We start from the raw sequence: 21,090 nt of genomic DNA on the forward strand, positions 1-21,090 counted from the left end.
TTTTGTAAGCACATATCAAGTCGACAAAAACAGTGCCAGTCACAAGGCCCTTCTGAAATCCATCCCCAATTTAGTGAGCAAGGTTCAGCATTTTGTGTGTGCACGATTGTCCTGGTCTGAAGCCTGCCTCTTGATTAATCAGCTTACTGTCCACAAGAGAAGTCATTCTGGTAAGTATAAGGTGTTCAAACAGTTTAAAAAGATAACTTCGGGAGAGAGACAGACCTGAAGTCCTTGGGGGTCATCTGGCGTCTTACCTGGTTTCAAGAGTGCTGCCACTTTTACCTTAAGCCAGTTCTGGGGGATCATCTCAGAATGAATTCACCAACTGAAGAAATTAGTTAACCTTTCCAAGGTCTTTGCATCAAAGTTATTGATTTGTTCATTCCCAATAACACCTAAACCTGCAGACTTCCCAACTTTGAGCTTTTGGATGTTTCTGACTTCTTCAGGGCTAAACTGTATATCCAAACAAAGAAGGTTGAGCAACTACTGGCTGGGTGAGAGATGGGAGTCTTTTCAGCATGGATTTATCATGATTCCTGTTCACAATTAACTGGCCACCTGATCTGGAGCAACATTATAGTGGCCTGTGATTATTACTTAATGCCAGGTAAGTGCTGAAATGTTGTCCATGTTTTCTAGCTACTCTTTGACACATTTATTGAAGAAATAGTCTTCTGCCATTTTTCTCTCCCTCCCGGTGGCAAATACTGGGCAACGTTATTTTCTCGATACTGAGCATCCTCAACTCCCTTTGATACTGTATCAGCTGGAAGAAAAGGGGCTGTTATATCAAACTAAACACAGTTTTTACCTTTCCAGGTGCCAAGGTGATGATACACTCTATTCCTGCAATAAAAATTCAGTTATGATGAGAGTTACATGAAAAAAATAATAAATTAAAACACATGAACAAATTACAGCATTGTTAAGTCCTTTCAGAATGTATATGATAGTTCTGATAAAGTTTGAAAGAACACTAAGAATCAAGTCTGACAGTTTTGGCACTGAATTTCAATGCTACAAAATGTTTATTTTAACCAATATTTAGTGGAGTTCTGATAAGCCACTCTTACATTAAGAGAAAGGGAGAAGTTTACAACAATCTACTGTGCTGTATGATGAAAGAAGGAGGTTCCCCCTCATTTCTGTTAGTGAGGAAAGTAAATTGATTTTGTCTCTCTTATTATTTTAAGTCCAGGTCTCTGACCATTCTGCATTATTATTTCAAGTTAACTGAGATGCTTTTGTGCTTGCAAAATGAAGCTTCATATAGTTCCGATTTATTATGCACTACCGATGTGTTTCACCACAGAATGTATAAAGCTGAAGACCAGACTTTACCACATCTCTGAAAGTCATTTCTTGCCGGGCTGAGTGGCTCAGACAGTTGAGGCGCTGGCCTGCTGACCCAACTTGGCAGGTTCGATCTTGGCTCAGTCCAGTGGTATTTGAAGGTGCTTAAATACGCCAGCCTTGTGTCGGCAGATTTACAGACACGTAAAAGAACTCTTGCAGGACTCATTTCCAGCACCTCTGTGTCTCCCAAAACCATAAAAGTAGTTAGTGGGATGTAAAACAAATAACATTAATAATAATAATAATAAGTCATTTCAATTTGGTTTTTGTGGTATCTAAGCAAATTCTGGGTCCCTAAAGATAATCCCCTTTAATTGTGTAAAAGAATGACCTGTCTTCCATACAAACACATCTCCCAACAGAATGAAATTATTATTTACTCTTAATGTTTGATAATCAGACATAATCCATAATAATGGGAGAGCAGACCATTCTCTCTTCTTCCTATTGAGTGTATAAGCTATACATAATGGCAGTGAAGTAAGGAAAATATAATTGCTTGTATTTAATTAAAAAAATTAAAAAGTAGAGAGGGTGAATATGGATTTGTTGACTGAATGATCATATTGTGTTGAAATAAATTTCAAGAAGAGGAAGAAGAAATATGGTCTGACAGATGTGGTAACAAAAGTCAAAAAGATAAAACTGGAGAATGCTATGGGAATGTATGACTTTAAAACAGGAATTGTTAAACACAGTAAGATATTTGGATCTGGAAGAGAAAGGAATCGTGGAATCATGCTTTTGGAGACTGATCAAAAAAAACAATTGGTTGGATACAGTACATGTGAAGACTGAACAACAAGGAATAAGATATATGGAATAAAAAATAATATATATGGGTACATATAGAGAAAATGGGTTGGGATATCGTGCCATATCTGAATTACGTATTTGATTACTGTTTGCATGAAGGAGCTATACCAAATGAATAGAGATCTGCAATAGTAGCCCCAGTGTACAAGGAAAGGGTGATAAAACAAAGCAGAAAATTAGAGGTCAGTCAGCTTGATATGTGTTGCAAGTAAGCTCTGGGAAAGCATTCCGATTACATTAGACAGGCTTGCAAAATTACTAATGGTTTGATAGAAGGCACTTCGGGTTTAGGAAAGGTTATTCCAGTGAAGCTCAACTTGTTTGATTCCAGCAAGATATAGCAGGTATTTTAGATTCATGAGGTCAAATGGACTGCATTATTATTGACTTATCCAAGGCTCTTGATAAGGTACGATCATGGGAGATTATTGAAGAAAATGAGGGCAATTCGACTAGACAAAAGAGTGGTTGAATGGGTAGCAACATTTCTAGAAAATAGAATTCAGAGAATTAGAGTAGGTGAAGCATTATCTGATCCTGTAATTATTAAGATAGGGGTCCCACAGGGCAGTATTATTGGACCTTTATATTTTCTTATATATATAAATGATATGAGAAGATCTGGAATCACAGACAAGGATATTTGCAGAGATGTTATACTGTATAGAGCAGGATTGTCAGCGACTGTAGGGCGACAAACAATGTAGTGAGATGGACAGCAGACAATAATATGAAAGTAAATGGGATGAAAAGTCAAGCTGTTTCACCAAGAGGAAAAGTACTCTCAGTTTTAATTGTGTTGGTGGGAAGATAGTACCTCATGGGGAACTATGTTAGTACCCAGGTGTTAATAAAAGGAATGATCTTCATTGGGGTAATCATATTTATAAGGTAGTTAAGAAAGGTTACAGATCTCTTCACATGGTTATGCAAGTATTTAGGGGTTGTAGTAAGGATGTAAAGGAGTCTCTGGGAAGACTGCAGTTAGAATATGGTTCCAGTGTATGCGACACTCACGAGTACTACTCTATATGAAAAGTGGAAAAAATTGAAAGGAAAGCAGCACGATTTGTTCTGGGCGATTTCTGACAAAGGAGTAGTGTCACTAAAATGTTGCAAACTTCAAGCCGGGGCGAGTTGGTAGTAAGGAGATGAGATGCTCGACTATGTGGTACGTTCATAAGTAATAAATTTCATTGTGGTCCATACTGAAGAATGATTACTAATAAAGAGGGGGGGAAAGGAAAGTCCATCTATTCAATACTAGTTATATAAAGTCTAATTATTTTTATTAAAAGTTGGCACTAGTTTCGACCCTGTTATTTGGGTCATTTTCAGCCTTAATCACAAGATAGAAAAAAAATGTACTATTACATGCAAGGATATTTGCAGATGATGTCATACTGTATAGAGTAGTAAATGAATTGCAGGATTGTCACTACAGTAGGGCGACTTAAACACTGAAACTGGCATGTCTTAGACTTATTTATATAATATGCTTATGAGCACATATGAATTGTAGCTGTTTACATATACATCTGGAATTAAATGAGGTAGCTTATCCACATTGGGTACAAAGTCTTGAAGTTGAACAGTACATTAAAATGAAAACACAATTACAATTAAAAAAGAAGATTAAATTAACACATTAAAAGCTTCTTGCAGTATGATGTAGATATTACTGTCTTTTGATATGTTTATAAGTCTTACATTAGTGTTGATATTACGTGTATGACATGAGTGGTGGATATGTTTATTCACAAATTATGTTTAGTAGCTAAGGAATACTACGAGCAATTTACTGTGATGTTCAAAGGGGACATTTACAATCTGAATGAGTAAGTGGCCTTCCGATCAAGGTGGAGTGATCTGTCTATTCCATACGAGGGCTATGCCGAAAGTTTTTAGCAGTGTGTGTGAGAAATTTTTTTTTATTTGCGAAACAAGAATTACAACTTTTCAAAATACTCTCTATTAGCACGTGTACATTTTCCCATTCTCAGAAACCACTTAGAAAACGTTTCAGTCTAAGCTTCTTTAGGGATGTCATTTAGTGCACTCTCGTACACTGCAATGGCCTCTTCATCTGACGAAAACCGCTGCCCACTTATTTTTTCCTTGGTCTTAGGGAACAGAAAGAAGTCACATGGGGCCAGGTCAGGTGAATAGGGTGATGAGGTAACACTCGCACTTTTTCCCTTTCCAAAAAGTCCATTGTTCTGGCAGCCCTGTGTGCAGATGCATTGTCATGATGCATCAGAAGGTGCCCACTCTTGGACTTTGGGTGCTGTGACCTCCAAGTGGCGAGGACTTCGGGAAGACAGTCATTCACATACCATTTAGCATTGACTGTACGACGTGTGAGATGCCCCATTCTCGTAAAAAAAAGTTGCCACCATCTTCTTTCCGGAGCTCCGACTTCGAACTTTTGTGGGTGGTTCCTCTCCTGGAAAGCACCTCACAGAAGACTGTCTCTTCGTTTCAGGCTCATAATGGTAGACCCATGTTTCATCACCTGTGACGATATTGTAGGTGCCTTCGGACTGCCCTCCATTGAATTTTTCTAGCATGAAATGACACCAGTCCACTCTCTCCTCCTTTTGGCTTTCTGTCAGGGAATGTGGCACCCAACGGGCACATCTCTTGGTACGGCCTAAATAATCGTGAACGATGGTCTGCGCTGCTCTTTATCCACTATTATGATACCTTCAATGTCACAAAATGTAACATGTGGATCTGCTTTGATCATTTCCCCTCACAGCATCAGTGTTTTCTTGAGTCGCAGCTGTTGCTGGGCGACTGGGACAAGGTTCATCTTCAATTGACTGCTGACCCCTTGAAAACTCGCGAAACCAATTTCCAACTGTGGCTCTACAAGGGGCAGCCTCACCAAAAATGTGCAGCAAAGAAGAATGGCATTCTTCGACACTTAATTTCTTTTTATAATCATAAAAAATCGTTGCTCGAAAATTGCGGCGTGACAGATCCATCTTGCACCATGTCTGACTCAGCACAGCCTGTGCTTTCTTCCCTTGCTGTGGAAGAATTACCGCTAGGAGGGGTTGCGTGTACATGTCCCAAGGTCGAAAAACATCGCTCTTTCAAATGAAAATAATCCCATTGTCCTCAGAATTACGGTTTATGCGCTGCTAAAAACTTTCGGCATAACCTTCGTATAGAGTGAATGTCCCCTGGTGCTTGTATGCCAGTAGGCTCTCTTTGAACTATCAGTTTTAGTGTTGGTCTTCACGTGTTCACACACTAGCAAAATGTGGGTCTTTACCATTCCTTACCACCTTTAAAGGTACAAACCTGTTTTCATATTCCTCAACAATTGCTTTAAACCCATCCAAGAGTCTGTTTACATTTTCATTTATCATTTTGCACCAATCATACTCACTTTTTAAAAACTCCCTCATGCCTGTTTTTTCAGCCTACTGCCTAACAGTCCTACTTTTAAGACTTTTCTATCATATTTATTTTTAACTATGACAAAAGGAAGCTTTGTGATCACTAATACCATCTATTACTTCGGTTTCTCTATAGAGCTCATGTGGTTTTACCAGCATCACATCCAGAATATTCTTCCCTCTAGTTGGTTCCATCACTTTCTGTATCAGCAGTCCTTCCCATATTAATCTGCCATTTGTTGGCCATGCTTCCTGTTTGCATTACCTTCCCAAATGACATTTGGTAAATTAAGATCTCCCACTACAATCACATTCCTTTCTATGTTGTTTCCCAAATATCAAATAATGCTGAACCAACGTCAGCGCTACCCTTTCCCAGTCTGTACACTCCAAGAACATCAAGTTGCCTATTATCTTTCGAAATGAGCCTTACACCTAGAATTTCATGTTCGTCATCTTTAACTGTTTTGCAGCTTACAAATTCTTCTTTCACCAGAAAGAACCTATAATATAAGGAAAGAATGCAGACAGGGTCCTTTGCGAACTTCTGTCAAGAAAGAAAATGACTGCAGAAGAATGCAAGGAAAATTGAATATGATATCGTGCAAAGTGGAGTGCGGCGGGTGTTTCACACTCTTATTTGAAAATATGCTACAGACATTTAACATTATTTTGAATCTTGTACATGATCATATCTCCACATGTTACGACGTAACTTTGAAGGATATTCAACATTAGAAATAATGTCTCAATTAAGCAGTGTGAAGATGGGGTAATTTTATAAATGTATGTGGTCGTTGAATTTCCTTCTTATTAAAATAATTTTATTATTGGTATAAAGTCTGAAAAGCATATATGTCTACAGGGTTGAATTTAACTACTTCAGCACCCATGGGTCCAAGAAATTTTGCACTCTTACCCTATTTCCAAAACTTTGTAATGTATGTATGCACCTGAAAATGAGAGTAATAAGCAGCCACTGTGTCTTATTTCACTAGTAAATTTGTCTATGGTATCTTTGTGATCTAATCATACAGTTAAATCATTTCCGATGGTAAGCACAGCAATATCGACCGAGCGTTGTAAGGCACACGATGATCATGAATAATTTTTATCCTTACGAAGGCTGAAAACAAACTTTAGGCCGAGAAATTTGAGACAGAAGTAAATAAATATATCAACACTGTAAATAAACTGAAACAAGTGATGATGCAAAAAAAAAAAACCCACAAAACACACTGCAATTAATTAACAATTAAAAACCATTTAAAACAGTGTAGCAAACAAATGATTTGGTCCAGAGCCCATTTGGCACCTGCCTAAATATGGCCCCTCTATATCTATTAACATTTCAGCTGATTAACAATATAGTGTCACTTTACAAACAATTTATATTTATGACAAACATGGTAGAAAGAAATGTATAAACAAATAATATAGCCTTTTATTGTTTAGGAAATAAACTTCAGATTGATGAAATGCTTTTCACCATCACTTACAAGTCAAAGTTGTCAGCAAATAAATCTTTTTAAAATTACTCTTCAAAAGAATGACTGTTGCTAGGAATGTCGTAAGAGGGTCACCTTGTAGAAAGCTGGGAGGCTTTATAGTATATCTTCCTGGAAATCATTAAGTTGAACTCTTGTACGCTACTATGGCCGACTAGTAATAGGTGGAGCGACCAATAATTTGAGGACATCTGCAAGCAGTCAAGGACTTTCTATTTGGGACTATGAGAACTATTCAAATCCCATTACTCTTATACCGTATTTCAAAGGACTCTTCTCTCATTTGGCCCTTCAATCTCTAAACATTTCTACTTTCAAAGTAGAAAATCAGATATTTTTTTTTCGCAGCATATCTCCACATGTTACGACATAACTTTGAAGAATATTCAACACATTATACTACTCTATTATGAAATTTCTCTGATTAATTAATTAGTTTACAAATACCGAGATATTGCATGTATTTTATATATACCGAAATACTGCATGTATCTGAGCTTTAGAACACACGAGTCTTCATTGTAACTGCATTACGCCTCTTGATAAATTTATGAACTAGGTTAATGTTCAAAGCACTAGCCTTGAATAGGTTTTGAAGTTTAATTATTTCCAGAATTATTTTTCAGGAAGCTTTGATCTGAAATGAGATTTTGTCCTTGTAAATATGCTAAAAAGAATAGTTGCACAGTCAGCATTGTTATGTAGAAATGATAAAATAAAAAGCATTAAGTTAGAGATTACCTTTTTTTTTTCTAGTGGCTTTACGTCGCACCGACATGGATAGGTCTTATGGCGATGATGCGATAGGAAATGGCTAGGAGTTTGAAGGAAGTGGCTGTGGCCTTAAGTAAGTTACAGCCCCAGCATTTTTTTGGTGTGAAAATGGGAAACCACGGAAAACCATCTTCAGGGCTGCCGACAGTGGGATACAAACCCACTATCTCCCAGATGCAAGCTCACAGCTGCACGCTCTTAACTGCACAGCCAACTCGCCCAGTCTCTGTCATATTTAAGACCACCACAAATAGATTGCATCTGTCTTGCCAGTGCCCACTGAACATCAATTCCCTCCAGCTACTTAAAGAAAGAGGAAAACTTGGGATTTTCAAAAAAACAGTAATGCTAAATTTGTACTCAAAATAGTCTCTGCGATCAGGAGAGAGGGAGGAAGGACTAAAAGTATCAAGTCTCCCACTTAAATCAGGGGAGTTGGTACGTCTGCATTAATCGATATTAAGATGGAACATCTGATGTCGAATGATAGGATGCGATTAGTTCATAGGAGTCTATAAATGAACTGTAGTCTTCAAGATTTATTGAACCTTACACCAAAAATTTAAAACCTATTCTTTTAGAAACACACTCTTCATTCATTTGCATTTAAAAATATTACATTCATTCCTAATAGGCTATTCTTTTATTACACTTCTACCAGTGCTCCCAGTGCTCATATTTACCCTATAAATTTTCAAAAAAATTCCTTCTATTATATAAGAGTTCCCTACAGCCATGAGATATTCATAAATTTTATCCAATAGTGGTCATATAAGCTATTTTGTCCAGCTCAATGGCTAACTGGTTAGTACAATGACTTTTGATCCAAGCGGTCCTGGGTTTGATTCCCAGACAGGTCAGGGATTTTAACTTACATCGGTTAATTCCTCTGGTTTGGGGAATATGTACGCGAGAGCGATCCTGCCAGGAGTAATAGCTCAGACTGTACAGCGGCCTTCCGAATCTCACTTGGCAAGCCCAATCCTGGCTCAGTCTGGTGGTATTTGAAATTTAAAGGTGTTCAAATACATCAGCCTTGTGCCAATAATTTACTGGCGTATAAAAAAAAAACACCTGCAGGACAATACTCCAGCACCTCAGTCTTGAAAACAGTAAAAAGGTAGTTGGTGGGATATACAGTATGATCAATAAGAAAAAAATTCATTCTAGATAGGGCTCCATCCCTGCAGATGTGCAGGTCGCCTATGGACATCAACTCTCAAGACCTGCAACAGGCCTCTCCAGAGGACAAATACCACGTCTAGCAATACAGGCTTTACTCTAACCGGATGTCCATTAACCCAGGCAAGATACAATTTATTCTGAACATTTTTTCACAATTCCACATTACTACATTAACACGTTCATCCTAATGTGTGCCACCGGTGGTACATGATTGGAAAATTTTACCTCTCAAAAATTGTTTTGTATTTAGCAATGCATTCCCTAAAAGACAATATCGGAGTTTTATACAACGTTTTTTTCATGAAACCCCTTTATCAGTGGTCAGTTTGCATATTATATCAGTTTGAGACATTTTACACACTTCATTTTGTGCACCACCGCTGGCGCACAATGGTATTTGGTAATCATGCGGCAATCTCATGCCGTAGTGTGCCACCGGTGGCACATGCAATTTCATGGTCAATGAAGTAGATTTTGAAGATTTTTAGTCAGATACTGAAAGTGATAGTGACCTCGTAAGTGTGGTAGAAGAAAGTGAGAGAGAACGAAGTGATGAAGAAAGGAGTGATGGTGATCCAGTACAAACAGTATTAAGTGCTATTCATAATGATCACGTAAATAATGTTTTGGAGTAGACTGACTTGAAAGCCTTGCATGGGGATTTCCTTTTTCTGGACAGCTAGGGCTGCAGTGTAATTTGGATTTAACAGACCCTTTTACAGAATATAAGCAATATTAGACTATGAAATCTTAGCTGGTAATTGTTTTAGAAACCAACAGATATGCACGGCAATACGCTGCCTCTAGAAGGTATAAACTTCACGTTCATAGGTCTGTATTGAACTGCGATTACTAGAGCCCAGATTTCCATGCAAATGCATGTTTTTAAGTAAGCTGGTTACACTTCTCAAACTTTGCAGATATTCATTTTATGGCTTAACGATTCCAAATAACCGTTCTTTTTCCGTGCATGTTTGCATGTTTTGGCCTTTTTAGGAGAAAATTCATGCATAATGCAGATTTTGAAGATATTGGATTTAATAGCGAATATTTGGACGTTTAGTATTACATAATATGACTTTTTTTTTTTTTCCCTGACTATCGAGCATATATAATGTTAACTTGCATGATGGTGCCTTTATGAATGTTGGTGTGCAGAATTAGGGACCCTTCTTCCATGTTACACAGTATGTCCATTACTGAGAGATGCAGAGAATGTATTCCTGGCATCCTATGTTACAACCGAAGTTAGTACATACGGTAGAGGTCCTATAAACCGATTAAACAAGCACCTGCTTATCTGTTGCTTGAGTAAACATTGACGTTAGCCAAAGTCCCCACGTCAATCTCTGTAATTGTGCATTATTCATTGACGACTATGTTAGACAAACAAAACAAAACTCTTATCACATTTCTGTGTAGCCGCATAACTGAGATAGCAGCTTACAAAACTTGGTATTGCACTGAACCATCTTCTGTTGTTATTCTGGAATTTCCTACCCGGAACTCTCACTCATCACACGTCTTTGTTATCGCAGCAGGCAATCTTTATTAGTTATTGAGGACATTCAAAAGTATCTGCAATCATCGCACGGAGAAGTAGCTGCGGCAGCTAGAGATAGGTCGAACAAGGTAATCCTTTCAAATCCTGACTTTGAATTCGTCAAACTTATATAAGAAGCATTGTGGTGAAAATGTAAAAGAACCGAGCTCAATAGTTGCAGTCGCTTAAGTGCGGCCAGTATCCAGTAATCGGGAGATAGTGGGTTTGAATCCCACTGTCGGCAGCCCTGAAGATGGTTTTCCATGGTTTCCCATTTTCACACCAGGTATATACTGGGGCTGTACCTTAATTAAGGCCACAGCCGCTTCCTTCCAATTCCTAGGCCTTTCCCATCCCATCGTCGCCATGAGACATATCTGTGTCGGTGCGACGTAAAGCAAATAGCAACAAATATAAAAGACGTACAATTTGACTTCACTTTGTCCCAAATGTCTTCATTTAAGGATGCACCTGTCATTTCTTGTGACGAAGAAAGATCATTTTCTGTGTGTAAGAATGTGCTGACAGATAAATGGGTGAACTTAAATCAAGACAATTTGGAGAAATTATGGTAGTAGTTGTGCAGTGTTTCAAAAGGAACTGAATTTTGATGGTGCATATTTTCCAGTTTATTGCACATGTTTTGCCATATGATAGTGCATGAATGCATGCATATTTTGAGATTTGATAGTGCATGGAAATCTGGGCGCTAGTGATTAAATAGAAGATTAAAAGAGTTGAACAGTTACACCTACAAAATGTTTGCAATGCGGTTTACATTATAAATAAAATTTTTATTTGGTACTAGTTTCGACCTAAGGTCAAGGTCATCATCAGCCAATTAAACAAATAACACAACATATCAAATAGTCCATAAACACTGTACATATGCCGTAAGCATTAATAAGAAAGATGCAAGAGTTAGAAAGATTTGAATAATGTGGTTTGACACTATAGAATTAAAAGTTGAAGATGAAGAATAGTCACAAAGGTGATGAAAGTTTTAAATTGTGCATAAATTGCATTCAAATAAGGCACTTGACTGCCATTAAAGAATGATTCAAGTTGATTAATCTAGATGCTGAAGATTCTTAAAACTTGCGTATCTATCGTTGCAAAGTTCTGATAGTTATACGTCATTATATGGTAGCAGTGGCATTTAGAAAATAAGTTATACACATGCTGTGAATAATGTAGAAACATGGTACATTGATACCATTAAATGAGCTTCTAGTTTGATGTCCTTAAAGCTGAGGACGAATGTCGCGCATAAAGGTCAAATTACTTCTACGAAGTAGGTGGTGAAGATTCGCAGTTCAATGCAGAACAAGTGACTTGAATAATAATAATAATAATAATAATAATAATAATAATAATAATAATAATAGATGCCAAATATAAGGGCTGTTGAAGAATCGGGCTGATCGAATAGCAAAAAATATGAGATTCACCTTGCGCTGCAGTGTGTGGGACATAGCTAGCAGTGCATAACTGATATGAAGGGAGCACGAGTAGGGAGGATCAGGAAGGGAGGGGAAAACGGCGTAGGGCAGATCGGAGAAAGCAGGGAAGGGAGGGGGAAGCGAGGAGGGGCTATTTTTAAGGCAGGGCTGAGGAATGCGGTAATAGGGGTAATTGCTGTGGAAAGGTACCATGAATTGAATGAAAAATAGATTTTAAATTAAAGTAACATTTTAAAACATAATAATGAGAAGGTCAAATAAAATATTGCATTTCTCCTAAATGACATTAAGGTTGTAGTTTGAATTGATGTACTGATCTAAATGTATAAAACAGTTTTCCGTTATATTAAGTGGAGGCCTTTGTTTATTATCGTAAGGATTTCCATATCTTGCTCCATGTCAGTAAAATTATGATTGTAATCTTGCAGTGGCGTATTCTGAGGGCTACTAAGGCTATCAGTGAAGCCCAAACCTCAAATGCGAGCAATGGAAATCTAAAGCACATTATATTGTAAGCATCTGACACATTGTTCCATCTGTAAAACTTGAAAGTAATGAGAAAACACGTCGCACGTATTTCTGAGAACAAGGCTTCGGAGACTGATATTGCAGCCCAGACTCTCGTCCCTTCCCATCGACTTGCCTCACGCGGCTTGCTGCTGTCTGCATACAGGTGCGGGGACCGGCGGAGGATAGCTGTGCTAGGCTTCGGTCCGTCAGATCGCCACTGCTAACTATCACCATGCGTTACTCATCATATATACTTCCTCACCTCATCCTTCTGTCTTAAATATATGGATAACGGAGTGCTAGTATTTCACTCCCGTTTACTTCTACATCCTTGTAGGAAGACACTGCAGGGCTGCTGTTATAGGAGTAATATAGTTTTCTTTTTATTGGTAGATCTACTAAAATGAAACGCAATCTTTCAGGTTTAGTGTTCTCTTCTGTTGGTTGGAATCGAACCCGTGATCATGGGTCGGACACCACCACTGATCTTCCGAGGAAGATAATTAACCATTGAACGATGGGTACGACCGCTGTAAAATTCAACATTGTTATTTAACGATAATAATAATAATAATAATAATAATAATAATGATAATGATAATAATGATAATGGTGCATGGCATCTACATAAGCTTGGTGGTGACCTAATAAGGATAAAATGAATGGCGAAGACGTCATATAAACACCCAGTTCCCAAGCCAGGGGAATTAACAGTATGAGGGGGTTGATTCTGAAAATTGAACCGGGGCCGTCGGACCAAAGGCAAGCTTTCTATCCATTTAGCCTCAAAGCTGGACTTCAATTTGCTAAACCTTAGGCTACCAACTCGATTGATCAGGTGTTGAGTATTGGCGGTGGCAGAGGCCAGGGCAGTAGCTTGTGAAGCAGCGGGCAGCTCCGCTGGCTGTTGGATGCAGCTCGAAATGCTTAAGGCTTGATGTTCCCTAAACCAACTATCGAAAAGGGGTAGCCTAAGTCTAGTGGTAGTCCACGTCTTGATACCAGCATACGCCACTGGTGGATCTATTGCTGAGAATTTGTTATATCTTAGGGCGTTAATATGTTCTGAATATCTTTTGTTGAAACTCCACCCAGTCTGTCCAACATACGGAAAATTGCAATTATTACACTTGATCCCGTAAGCTCCTGATTTTGAGAAGCTACTAATACTGTTAACTGATCTGAAATTATATAGGATGTCTGCATTTTTATTGTTAGTTTTAAAGGCTATTTTTACATTGTGTTTCTTAAAAATGTATTGACTTTATAGATCTCTTCATTAAACATGAAGGTAGAAATTAAGGGGACATTAAGTTTTTCTTTCTTTAATGTGTTCGAAGGACGATGTCTGTATTTGTTGATTATTCTTTCTATGAAAGAACTATTGTAACCATTGGATTTTGCGATACCGCGAATGGTGTTTAGTTCGCTTTTTGGATCTTTTTTAGACATAGGCACATTAAAGGCTCAGTGATAGCCTTTACTAGAACATATTAAAATTGACAACAACAAAAACTTTGACAATATTCTCGTTTGGGCTTGATATGTACACGATATCTTAATAATTATGGATGAAGAAACAGTTGACGCTGAAACCACTCTTGTAAATCTTAACGTTGATTCACACAAAAAATTCATACTGGAATCCGAAAATGATCAAAAAATAAACTATTTATATTTAACCATCACCAGACACTTAACCTTTTAAATTATAAGATTTTCAGAAAACCCACTCAAACTGCTTCCACAATCCGCCAAGACTCGATACATCCACAGATTCATAAATGAGCAACTTGCAATAGCTTTGTTCACTGAGCCTTTAATGTGCCTATGTCTATAAACAAACTAAACACCATTCGCGGTATCGCAAAACCCAATGGTTACAATAGTTTTTTCATAGAAAGAATAATCAACAAATACAGACATCCTCCTTCGATCGCATTAAAGAAACAAAAACCCAATGTCCCCTTAATTTCTACCTTCATGTTTAATAAAGAGATCTATAAGGGAGTGGCGAACCCATCGATCAAACAGCCTATAAAATGAGTGCAAGTGAATTGAGGCCTTGGAAAATGCTAGGGCGTTACCCTGAAATGACGCGCAGTTCCTGGTGCTCTGGGGGAACTGTGATTAGTGGGCTACCAGCCATCACAAGAATGTATCATCAATGTCATGACTTTGAATGGGAAGGTAGAAGAATTGATAAAGTATATGGAGAACAAAGACATAGCAATGATGGGAATAAGCGAGACAAAATGGAAGGGAAACGGTCAAAAAGAATTGAAGAAAGGGTATAGATTATGTTGGAGTGGAGGAAAGATGGCAACAAATGGTGTTTGTGTTATATTGAGAGAAGACCTAGTGCAATATGTGGACAACATTGACCAGATCAGTGACAGGATAATTAAAGTTAGACTTGGATTTGAAAGTGGAATCAAGGATTTTATACGGGTTTATGCACCCCAATCGGGGAATGCAGACAAATGTTTAGAAGAGTTTCTAGAAGAACTGAAAAGTTGTATTGAAGACAAAGAGGTTATAATAATGGGAGACATGAATGCACATGTTGGAACAGACAGGGAAAAGATGAGATAATTGGCCCCTATAGTTATGGAAACCAAGATGGAGGAGATTTGGTAATAGATTTTTGTAGAAGGAATGGATTAATTGTTGGCAATACGTGATTTGGAAAAAAAGAACTGGCAAAAAATAACTAGATATGGTTGGGGAGATAGAAAGACGAAGACAATGATTGATCTTATTCTGGTGGAGAAGGAGAAACTTAGACAACTGGAAAATGTTCAGCAATGCCAAGAGCAGATTTTGAAGGAGGCCATAAAGTGGTGGTAGCCAAATTAAGACTTAGTTATTTTACCAAGTTAACAGATAAAATGGGAAGGAAAATAGAGGGATGGAAGTTAAAAGAGAAAGAAATAAGGGAAAAGTTTCAAGAGGATCTGAAGAAAGAAATTCCCAAAGATGACGTGAACACTGTGGAAGAGAAATGGACATGTTTCAGAAATGGTTTTGTAAAGTGTGCAGTAAACACCTGTGGAAGACTATCAGGGAGGAAAAAGGAAAAGGAGACTCCTTGGTGGAACAGCAGGGTAAAGGAAGCAGTTAAAGAGTAATGAATGGCTTGGAGGAAGTGGATAAGCAGCAAAAGTACAGAGAATTGGCAGAAATATAAAGAAGCCAAAAAGGTATGTAAGAAAATAGTACAAGAGAAATGGAAAAGCTGGGAAAGTTTCACAGAAACTTTACAAGAGGATATAAAGGGAAGTAAAAAGATTTTGTATGGTTTGAAGAATAGTTTACGAAGTAGGGAAGATACAAAATTTGTAAAAACTGAAACAGGGCAGATATTGATGCAAAGAGATGACATACTAAAAAGATGGGAAGAATACTTCTCAGAATTCCTAAATATTAAATACAGTGAACTGGAAGATGAGAAGGAGAAGGAGCAAGAAGAAACAGTGGGGAAAGAAGAACAAGAAATGGAGATATCGATGTTAGAAATAGAGGAAGCCATACAAAAGATGGAAGAGCGGTAAAGCAGCAGGAGTGGATGAGGTAACTATGGTAATTATAAAAGCAGCAGGACCAACGGAGCTACAGTGGCTTTATAGATCTGAAGGAAGAAAGATCCCAGAAAAGTGGGGAAAGGGTTTAATTATCCCAATATTTAAAAAAGGTGATAAAAAGGGATGTAATAACTAGGGCCCGGATTTAAAAAAATGCATATGCATATATGCAAATGCATATTTTGAAGGTTAGTGCATGTTTTGAACGTAAGTGCATATACAGATATATTTTTCTCTTATATTGTTATCGATTACCTAAGGTTTCTTAACAAAATAAAGAAACCTAATGAACTCTATATGTTGTATATCCACTGGCAACACGAGAAGCCTTTTCCAATCAAGGAAAATGTTTTCAGTGTTGGAATACAAGCAGGTAGACGGATATACCCTTTTTACAACAGTTATTTCCGCTGGAACCTGTTCTCACAAGATGGGAAACTTGGTTATCCACAGTATCATTCTACCAGAAGAACTTTAAGTAAAAGATGTAGTTAAAAGTATTGATGATAATAATAATAATAATAATAATAATAATAATAATAATAATAATAATAATAATAATCGTATGGCCTCAGCTACCGTGTGCAGACATTTCACTTTGACGCCATCTTGCTGTCTGCTCGTCAATTTCGACGTTCCGTTTTACTCTAGGCCCCCACTAGATGGCAGATCGAGTAAACCGAAACTCTCTTGGGCGTCTATGGCTGAGATTTAATGAATTTTGTCGGGTAAACACCAAATGTGTCACCAGAGATCTTTTACATGCCGACATCGCACGACATGGAGTGTCGAATGGACCTTTTTCCGCCCTTCAAAAATCCGACTACCTCTGCCGGGTTTGAACCCGCTATCTTGGGATCCGGAGGCCGACACTCTACCGCTGATCCACAGAGGCAGCTAAAGTATTGATGATAGTGTGTGTGTTTGTGAAGCAAGATGGAGAAAAGGTATCAGTTTCATTCATGTGCATTCTCCAACACTTTAGATGGCAATTAAGGGCCTGGAAACTTGCGGTGCACCCCTACACGAATCCCTTCAGTTAATTCGAAACACCATTCGTTCTTTAAAATTGTGTCCCTGGTGAAAATGGAGAAAAAGTTAAAAAGAAACTCTTAGCGGTGTTGGACTCAAATCCAGGACTGAAGAAGGTAAGTGGAATCAGACAGTCTTTGCCAGAATAATTTTCCAAGCAGTCAGTGCCAGCGTACAAGTGTTGCCCAGTTATGGCCGTCGACGTAGGACGATCTTTTTCAGTATATAAATTAATTCTGACCGACAACAGAAAGTCACTGACCACTGAAAACATTGAAAAACAGTTGATAACCTACTGGCATACATCATTTTGGAAGGAATGAAACTGTTTATCAATTTAACACCGAGTTAAAATTAAATAATGTGTTTGACAAGATTACTTTGTTTTATTTTTAGTGCATATTTTCAACATTTTAAATGCATATGTGCATGCATATTTTTGGAGTTTTTAGTGCATATCAATCCGGGCCCTAGTAATAACTACAGAGGAGTCACAGTGCCCATGTAGCTAAGATATTTGAGAGAGTATTAGAATGAAGACTGAGGAGGAAGCTAGAGGGGGAAATGAAATAACAGTATGGTTTTAGGAAAGACAGATCAACGTTTGACCTGATCTTTACATTAAGACGTATAATGGAGAAAAGACAGGAGTTTGAGAAAGACAGTGATAACATTTATTGACATTGAGAAACCTTATGACAGTGTGCCCTGGCAGTTGGTATGGGACACATTAAGGAAAAAACAAGTTAACAGAGTGGAAGTGCAAACGATAAAAGCTATGTACAAAAATTGTGTTAATAGTGGGAAGACTAGTATAGGAAAAAAAAAAAGGTTTAAAGTTGAAACTGATCTCTGACAGGGAAGTGTACTCTCCCCCATACTATTCATCATAGTCATGGATGAAATTCATAAGAACATTAAACAGAGATTGGGAAGACAGGCAACAAAAGCCATGTTGTTTGCAGATGATTTAGTGATATGGGGCGAGGATGAAACGAAAGTGCAAAAACAAGTAGATGTACGAAATCAAGGGAGAGAAATTTGGGATGAAAGTAAGCACAGAGAAAAGTAAAACAATAGTGATGACAAGGGGAAGGAAGGAAGGAAGGAAGGAAGGAAGGAAGGAAGGAAAAGGATAGATAAAACTGAATGGTAAAATTCTCGAAGTGATTAAAAGTTTCAAGTACTTGGGAAGTGTGATCACAGAAGATAGAAAGATAAGCGAGGAAATTGGGAAAAGAATACAACAAGCAAACAGCTTCTACCAGAGTGGAAGGGGGATTTTGTGGAACCAAGATGTCCTGAAGAAATGTAAGAAAGTATTATATTCAACCTATTATGAACCCATACTAACTTATGCAGCTGGATCGTGGACTACAACAAGACGAGAGGAGAGTAGAATACAGGCAGCGGAGATGAAATTCCCAAGAGATACTGAGTGCAAGACCAGAAAAGATAGAATTAGAAATGAAGAGATAAGGAAAAGGACAGGAATCTTGAAACTTCAAGACAGGATAGAAATAACAAAGCTAAAGTGGTATGGGCATATGATGAGAATGGGAGAAAAGAGTATGCCAAAAAAAAACTTTTTCAGAGAAGTTAACAGGAAAGAGACCACTAGGAATACCCCGAAAGAGGTGGACAGATTCAGTGTGGGAGTGCATAGAGAAGAGGGGAGGAAAACCAGAAGATGTACTTAAAGAAAGGAGATGAGTGGTGGAGAGAGAGGCAGCGAAGGAGGTCCGGGATTCACAACTCGACCCGGGAAGCTGGAAACTGGAAATGATGATGCCGATCTATAAAGTCACCAACATTTTTAAGAAACACAATGGAAAAATTACCTTTAAAACTAACAATAAAAAAGCAGATATCCTATGTAATTCCACATCAGTTAACAGGATCAGTAGCTTCTCAAAATCAGGAGTTTACAGGATCAAGTGTAATAATTGCAATTTTTCATATGTTGGACAGAAAGGAGGAGTTTCAACACAAGATATTCAAAACATATTAACACCCTAAGATATAACAAATTCTCAGCAGTAGGTCAACCTGCAAGATTACAATAATAATTTTACCGACATGGAGCAAGATATGGAAATCCTTTGAGATAATAAACAAAGCCCCCCTACTTAATATAGCGGAAAACTCTTACACATTTAGATCAGTACTTCAATTCAAACTACAACCTTAATGACATTTCTGAGGAATCCAATATTTTATTTGACCCTCCCATTATTATTTTTAAAAATGTTAATTTAATAAGCCAGAAATCTATTTTTCATTCAATTCATGGTACCTTTCCGCAGCAATTACCCCTATTACCGCATCCCCCAGCCCCACCTTAAAGATAGCTCCTCCTCACTTCCCCCTCCCCTGATCTTTCTGATTTGCCCTACCCCATTTTCCCCTCGCTTCCTGATCCTCCCTACTCATGTCTTCCCTTTATATCAGTTATGCACTACTAGCTATATTCCACACACTGCAGCACAAGGAAAGTCACATATTTTTTGCTATTTGATCGGCCCCTTTCTTCAACAGTCTTTGTACTAATTTGGCTTCTATTATTATTATTGCCGGCCCCATGGTGTAGCGGTAGCGTGCCTGCCTCTTACCCGGAGACCCTGGGTTCAATTCTCGGCCAGGTCAGGGATTTTCACCTGGACCTGAGGGCTGGTTCGAGGTCCACTCAGCCTACGTGATTAGAACTGAGGAGCTATCTGACGGTGAGATAGCCGCCCCAGTCTAGAAAGCCAAGAATAACGGCCGAGAGGATTTGTCGTGCTGACCACACGAAACCTCGTAATCTGCAGGCCTTCGGGCTGAGCAGCGGTCATATGGTAGGGCAAGGCCCTTCAAGGGCTGTAGTGCCATGGGGTTTTATTATTATTCAACATCAGGTCACTTGTTCCGCATTGAACTGCGAATCTTCACCACCTACTTCGTAGAAGTAATTTGACCTTTATGCGCAATACTCGTCCTCAGCTTTAATGACATCAAACTAGAAGCTCATTTAATGGTATCAATGTACCATGTTTCTACATTATTCACAGCATGTGCATAACTTATTTTCTAAATGCCACTGCTACCATATAATGACGTAACTTTGTAACGATAGTTACGCAAATTTTAAGAATCTTCAGCATCTAGATTAATCAACTTGAATCATTCTTCAACGGCAGTCAAGTGCCTTATTTTAATACAAGTTATGCACAATTTAAAACTTTTATCACCTCTGTGACTATTCTTCATCTTCAACTTTTAGCTTTATAGTGTCAAACCACTTTATTCAAATCTAATTTTAACTCATATGTTTCGTATTAATGTTTACGGCATATGTACATTGTTTATGTACCATTTGATATGTTGTATAATTTGTTTTATTGGTTTATCGCACTGACCTTGACCTTAGGTCTAAACTAGTACCAAATAAAAGTTTTATTTGTAATGTAAATCACATTGCAAAAATTTTGTATAGAAAAGGTGGAACTGTTAAACTTAATTATCTATGCCTCTAGAAGAGTAAAACGATTCACCAATAGCTGAATGCAAGGACTGCACAAAAGAAGAAATGAACTCCGAGTTCTTATGATCATGGGCATTTGTCCTATTCCCCAAAGCTAACAATCTTAGGTATGGAAATGAGGTAATAAAGAAAGCTATGTCACCAATTGGACACCCTGCTGAAATGCTGGCATTTCCATAATCACGAGGAACCAACCAGCCTAGCAAAAATCAAAACCTGTGCTCTTACACTATGAAGGCCAATTTACATTGGAATGTAATAAATCAACCTTATTATAATATACCTATACACAATTGTAATCTTACAACTTGTTTAAATAGATAAAATGCTACGTTTTTTAACTGAATCCTCTTTCTTCAGAAAGTGCTCTTTTCAATGAG

At 37.9% G+C, this 21,090-nt stretch overlaps 1 protein-coding gene across 3 annotated transcripts in view; it reads right to left on the bottom strand.

The window, feature by feature from the left end:
- Positions 1-21,090, bottom strand: part of PMCA (plasma membrane calcium-transporting ATPase 3) — a 1,641,549-nt gene that overhangs the window by 174,403 nt on the left and 1,446,056 nt on the right. The gene's annotated exons all lie outside the window — the stretch shown is intronic.

This window comes from Anabrus simplex, chromosome 2 (assembly GCF_040414725.1).
Source record: "Anabrus simplex isolate iqAnaSimp1 chromosome 2, ASM4041472v1, whole genome shotgun sequence".
Classification (NCBI taxonomy): domain Eukaryota; kingdom Metazoa; phylum Arthropoda; class Insecta; order Orthoptera; family Tettigoniidae; genus Anabrus; species Anabrus simplex.